At 43.8% G+C, this 6,926-nt stretch overlaps 1 long non-coding RNA gene and 2 gene segments (V, D, J or C); 1 reads left to right on the top strand and 2 right to left on the bottom strand.

Annotated features, from left to right (window-relative positions):
* LOC111532386 overlaps window positions 1-6,926 on the bottom strand; it is a 512,723-nt gene that overhangs the window by 457,738 nt on the left and 48,059 nt on the right.
* LOC111521481 overlaps window positions 1-6,926 on the bottom strand; it is a 514,718-nt gene that overhangs the window by 466,705 nt on the left and 41,087 nt on the right.
* LOC111521508 lies at window positions 3,888-6,874 on the top strand. The gene is made up of 4 exons (XR_003309798.1): window positions 3,888-4,573; window positions 5,897-5,999; window positions 6,186-6,314; window positions 6,757-6,874. It is a non-coding gene; the product is annotated as an uncharacterized LOC111521508 (long non-coding RNA).

The raw sequence follows: 6,926 nt of genomic DNA, 5'->3' as shown, positions 1-6,926 counted from the left end.
TTGCTAAGAAGAGAAAACCAAACACCGCATGTTCTCACTCATAGGTGGGAACTGAACAATGAGCTCACTTGGACTCGGGAAGGGGAACATCACACACTGGGGCCTATCATGGGGAGGGGGGAGGGGGAGGGATTGCATTGGGGAGTTATACCTGATATAAATGATGAATTGATGGGTGCTGATGAGTTGACGGGTGCAGCACACCAACATGGCACATGTATACATATGTAACCTGCACGTTATGCACATGTACCCTAGAACTTAAAGTATAATAAAAAAAAAATATATATATATATATATATATATAGCATCAAAAATACTAACTACTTACAGACATTTTAATAAAATTTGCCCTGGGTTTCAGGGCACATTGAAAGAAAGCGGAACACGTCCTCTTAAGACTTGACAAAATACTCCACATTTTGGTTGTGGTGGTGTTGCCGGAGTGACTGCATTTGATAAAATGCATGTAACTGAACACTTAATACTACATAGTTCACTGAGAGTAACAAAAATATATCCCACTCTCCAGAGTTAACAATCATTAATATTTCTGCATTCTTTCAACTAGCACTTTTCTAAAATGACTTATGTAAATGTGATTAGACGTTCACAGAGCTCACTACACAGTTGTTACAAATGAAGGCCACGTATTCACGGGTATCCGAATGGTACCAATTCTGGGCCTGAACATACCAGCATCCCTGGAAGTCCAGCCTCACCTAGGGCTTGATTTCCTTATGTTCCTAAGGAGCCCCAGAGTTGTTCACTGTTCACAAAATACGTTGCCCCTTCGGTTGAGCTCTGTAAGGGTTGCCTCATGGGTGCTGCTGGACAGGGTTTCCCAAGGGTCCTGCCTTTCTTCCCACCTGCCTGAAACACTGGCCTTGCCTGCTGCTGCCAGGGGCAGGGATTGGGGAGGGAAAGGGTCTTTTGCTGCAAATAAAGTCCCCAGTACTCAGGTTTCTGCATTGCTAAGCTTGAGAGCCAGATTCTGCCTGTGTGCTCAGACTTTTGTGGTTCTTTAAGGACTGTGCTCCTGAATCAGGGCAGATCTGTCAGGGAAACCCCACAGCAAAACTCCCTTCCCATTTTCCCCATGACCTCCCCACCGCATCAGGGTGGCTGGGTCCGGAGGCTTTAAAGTATCAACTCATCTACTGCTACTGTAAGGGAAAATGCAAAATAAATAAAAGAGGCTTAATTTTTCCTGTGAAAAGTAATGCAAGAAACTCCTCCTCACCCCTTTTCTAAGAGCATTTAGTTTCAAAGTCTTGAAATTCTAAATTCTTCCTTTGTCTCTTTGAAATATGTGTAAATCCTATTAAAATCTATATAAATCTCTTGCCAGTTTTATGACCCAGGAATGTCTTTCCCAAGACATTCCTTTCCCAGGCTTTCCTGGGAACCATATTTTGAGATGTAATCATCCAGGAAGATAGAGTTCCTGTCGCCCAGTTTTTGTGGGAGGGTAGGAGCCCAATTTAGGATCCTAACTTAACTTAGGCAAAAGGCTAATTTTGACAACTAACTTAAAAGGTTGCTTCCCCCCAAGTTGCGAAGCTACCTCATTTCATACAACTGTGAGAAGAATATCTTCTCTTTTGATACAGCACAGATGACCGTATATCTTGGGGTAGGGAGCCTTTTGTCTCTATCATAAATGAATGAATGAATTAGTGCATGAAAAAAGACGTAAACAGAACAGCCAGGACCCACTCTCCTCTCTAAAGGCTAATGTAGAGCTCTGGAGGAATCAGGCTCTGAGCCTGATGATTTAACACACCAGGAATAAAGAGACCAAAGGGGGGAAATAATCCTTCAAGTGTCAGCCTGGAGAGGAAATCCAGGGAGGAGTTGAGACCTGAAACCAACAAGGAGACTTCCAGCCAAGGGAAGGAGAGTGGATGAGTCAGGAAGCTACTAGACCATGATCCACGGGCTCTAGAGCAAGGGGAGCAGACAGAGGCACGTTTGCTGCCTGCAGGATTCAGAGAAGGTGTCTGTGCACATTCGGAGCTTTGATCAGGGCTAGAATCCACAGTCTAACTTTCAGTGTAAAAACGAGAAATTAGAGAATAGACAAACTGGAATATAGAACAATAGAAGTGGTGAAAATTCATACATATTTCTCAAACACATTTCCCAAAGCGTAAGTCTACTACTGTCCTCTCTAGCTGACTTCTGGACTGGGGCCCTTGCCTGGAAGTTTGTTCTCTGATTTCCTAATGCTCAGAGCTGCTTGACTCTGCATGACAACAACCTATGATGGAAGGGAACCCTTGGTCCCAAAGAAGAGTCATGAAAACCACTGGACATGAAGTGTCAGGAGAACATAGCTCCTCACAGGATGGTGTCTGACCCAGTGCAGGGTGTAACTCTGTGGTGACACAGGTGATTATTTAGAGGGTTCTAAAATTTTAAGCTAAACAATCCTTACAGCATGCTTGCTTTATTTCAGAATTATTATTATTATTATTATTATTATTATTATTATTATTATGATTAGATGGTATCTCACTCTGTCGCCCAGGCTGGAGTACAGTGGCGCAGTCTCGGCTCACAGCAATCTCCACCTCCCAAGTTCAAGGGATTCTCCCACCTCCTAAGTAGCTAGGATTACAGGCATATGCCACCATGCCCAGCTAATTTTTGTATTTTTAGTAGAGACAGGGTTTCACCATATTGGCCAGGCTAGTCTCAAACTCTTGACCTCATGATCTGCCCGTCTCGGCCTCCCAAAGTGCTGGGATTACAGGCCAGGCCTGAGCCACCATGCCCGGCCTATTTCATGATTTTAAAAAAGCATTTTTTAAAAGTAGATCTGAATATGTTTATCTTTTTTTCAAAGCAGTTGACAGGGCAGTCACACTCAGGCAAAGGAAAACCCACACTCTAAATATGTGCACAGGATGTAAAGTTGCCACATGGATGAATTAGCAGGTGCTATGATGTTCTGAAGCTTCTGTCGGGGCTCTTGCAGGAAATGCTCACCCGAGCCCTCCATGGCCCCCACAGCTTCCTCGCAGGCCCTGAAGGTTTCTGCACAGGAACACAGCGACTCTGTAAGGCTGTGTCTTGGCTGCTGGCGCAGAGATACAGGGCTGAGTCTTCTGGCTGCAGGGCTTGTAGGTGAAGGTATAAGAGAGAGCTCTTGGAGCATTCAGGTGAGAAGCGACTGGGCACACTTTCATTTATAGAGAGTTTCTCATAGTTGTAGATAAACATGATCTCTGGCGGCTTCTTGGCTTTCTGCTTGTACCAGTACATAGCATTGTGCCCCAGATGTTGTTCACATTTCAAAGACTTCTTATTTGTCATTCCCATGACCAGGTGTTTTGGTGTCTGGGTAACTCCAGTGTCTGTGGGGACTGTAGGAGGAAAGGGACAAAATTCAGGCAGAGCCGGGGAGGAGGGTTGTTGCTGCAGCCACAAGGAAAAAGCTTGGAGTTCAAGGACAGACAGTTTGAACCTAACTCACCTGCTTCCAGGAGACACAGAACCGCACAGCAGAGTAGCCTGCAGCCCATGCTAGCCTTGGGTCTGAGATAGGGCCTCTGACTGGGGTCCTCTGGGTGAGGCGCTGGGCTCTGGTCTCCTTGGCCCTGATTGGTGCTTTTTTCTGTGATGTCACTGCTCCTGACAGTTTCCCCAGACCCAGAGGATGTTTCTTCCTAGCTGTTTTACACCCTTTCTAAGTTCTGATAGAAGGTAGATTAGAATTGGCTGGGCTGGAATGAATGGGCTGGGGAGAAAGGGCAGAGCCAGCTTTTTACCCCCCAAGGATATTCCTCTGGCAGGGGCTCTTTGCTCTCAGCTGCTTCCTCATTATGTGGATCCTCCCGCTATCTCTGTCTCCCTGTCTTTCAGGATTCCTCTCAGCAACAGACCACTCCCATTCAAGGAATCTCCTTCTGTCCTGCGGGATCACACAAGACAGAACCATTCAAAACGTCCTTTTCCTCAATGTCTAAGCACGGTGGAGCCCTTTTTGCCCGGCTCTGTGGAGGGAGGATGACTGCATGACCACAGATGCAATGTGGACCAGCGCCCATCATTCAAGGGCATGATTGATGCCAACCAGCAACCAGGCACTGGGGAGGGAGCTGAGGGAGCACGAATGGGATGAGCCACCTTCTGTCCCTGTAGTGGAGGGCATGGGGCTTGGCTGGGCTTAGAGCTAACATACACAGGATACTGAAAAAGAACAACACAAGGTGTGTGGTGCAAAGGAAAGGGAAATCAGCTTAAAGCTGATGTTAGTGTGCTTGACCTGAGTACAGCCATGCTCTCATTTGAGGTATGCATGAGCCGTGGGCAAGATCCCTCCTGGCCCATCTCTCCTCTTACTCTCTATCCCTTCCCCAGGTCCCTGCCTCAGAGGTTTCACGGGAGCACAGCTCCTCCCTGTGGCCAAAGCAGCACTTGACCACTCACCAACCCAGTGTCAGGATCCAGACCGGTTCCACATCCCACAACCCTGAGCAGCAGAGATGGGTTTGAAAGGCCAGGGGAGAATAAAAAGGAAAGAGATGTTGTCAACAACACAGAGAGTCAACAGCCAGAACACCAGGTATCCACACACCTAGGACATTCTAAATTTTTACTCAACAGTAATTGTCTATGTCTGAGTCTGGGCACCATCGCAACACCTTATCTCTACAAAAATTACCCAAAATTAGCCGGATGTAGTGGTGCATGTCTGTAGTCCCAGCCACTCAGGAGGCTGAGGTGGGAGGATTGCTGGAGCAGGGAAGTCAAGGCTGTAGTGAGCCATGATTGTGTCACTGCACTCCAGACAGAGCAAGACCCTGACCAGCTAGAGAATAAAAATGTATCTTACATGAACTTTAGGAAATGTAATCAGTATGTCAGTGTTCCATCACTTCATATATGTGATGCCACATTTCCTCATATATTAAATCAGGGGAACTGAAAGGAGATGATCTCCAAAGCCCTTCCATTTCTAAAATATTAGAAACCACATTAGGTCATCAGTTCTGTGGAGAGTTTTCCAACCCGAAACCAGCTGGATGAATTCCTATGGGTCATTTCTACTTTGCTGCATAAGCTATTTATGCTTTGTGAGCATTTATTGAAATATCATCAATTTTCTTAAAATGTAAAGTTATGCCAATATTGACTTTTCTTTCTAGAACATGTGAAGATACAAATGAACACAAATAAACACAAAAATGAGATGATTCATACTTTCTAAGGAATTTTTATCATCTATTTATTGTTGTATTACAGTGGTATTACCATTTTGTGATGATCATTGTAATTGTAGGAGTGAGATTAGGTCGTAAAGCTATGTTATATGTAAATCTACACTGGGCCTAGGGAGGATACTTACCCATGATTTAAGTCAAGGATTTATAATTTAGGTTTGTTTTAACCTGGGGATATGTTCAGTCAGGAAGAAAATTTTAGCATTCCTCCAATGTATACGTATTATCAGATTTTCATTGTGGCCCATAAAGCAAAAAAAAATAATAAGTATAAAAAAGGTAAAGTAATATAGATTAGATTTTAAGAAAGTGGGGTTGAATATTCTTCCCCTCAACGGGTTACATATAGGATGGACCTCTAACCTGCTATACTAGATAAAAACCTAAAATTAATCTTGTTTTAAACACTAATATCATTCCTATTAAAATTATTTCAATTGGTATCTACTTCAGCAAGAAAACACTTTGGTCCTTCTACAAAGAAATAGAACAAATTTGAACAAATAAAATTTTATTGCATTGTTTGGTTCCCAACAAGTAAACCCAATTGCAAGGACAATGAAAAAAAAGCAATAGAGTTTAAACAGAAACCTTAAATAATGCTGTAAGTAAAAGGTTTAACTTTCCTGAGGACAATAGCTAACATAAGCATTTCCCACAACAAGGGGTGGTGACCAGAGAGCTCAAGTCATCTGAATTAGGAATGGATCTAAGAAGGAAAATGATCTCAGGATCGTGTGAATTGCAAGAAGAGTGAAGACTGGAATGGTAAATATGAAAAAATTCAAGTAAACATATTTATATAAAATAGAAGCAGTATATGTGATTGAAGATAAGAGGACTTAACGGACTCCAAGACAGCTGGGATTTAGGACACAGAGTACTAACAAGGAGTTCCGAGAATATGCATGAGAACATGGCTTGTTCTTGTTTTTTTTTTTTTTTCTGGGCCAGGCCCTAAGTTGTGTATGCAGAGGGTGGGACTCCAGAAGGCCCAACAGAGAACAAATTCTGGAAGGGTGAAGACATGGGCAGGGATGTCAGAAGATACTCAGGGCTGGAAGGCATTGGCATTCAGACCAGGTGAGAGTGGAGAGTCATGGTGGGTAAACTGTGATTCCCAATAAGACCCTGGAAAGCCATGTACTAGCAATGATGACCACATGCTGAGGCTCCCTAAGAGGGAGGGCAAAGATGATATAGACCCCAGCTAGTCCTACATTCAACCTTCCCAGATAAAACCCAATACTATTTCCATGAGATAACATAATCCAGAGCCTCAAGCCTATGTCACCCACAATGTTTCTCATAAACTCTTTCTAACCTTTCATGTAGGATATTTAGAAGTCTCCTAATCCTTCATGCTACCCAAAAATCTATCTGCTTTCTGATCCATACTACTACCAGTGTTCCTGTACCAAAATATCAGTTTCATCATGTTGTTTCACTTAGAGTAGGACCAATGGCTCACCACCACCTAGAGATTTGTGTCCAAAGTCCTTTCCATGTCTCCCAATATCCCCAGTCATCCAGCTGTCGCCTACTCTTGAGAAGAGTTCAAGATGACCTTCATCAGAATTGGAGAGACACTTGCTGGTCACCCTTCTTGAAGAGAAGGAGTCTACAAGGCACAAGGCTGCCTCCACCGGCTTCTCCTCAACACTTTCCAGTTTACCTATTGCCATGGAATTTCAT

This window comes from Piliocolobus tephrosceles, chromosome 8 (assembly GCF_002776525.5).
Source record: "Piliocolobus tephrosceles isolate RC106 chromosome 8, ASM277652v3, whole genome shotgun sequence".
NCBI lineage: Eukaryota > Metazoa > Chordata > Mammalia > Primates > Cercopithecidae > Piliocolobus > Piliocolobus tephrosceles.
Note: the sequence above shows the minus strand (reverse complement) of the source record. Positions and strands in the feature narration are given on the sequence as shown.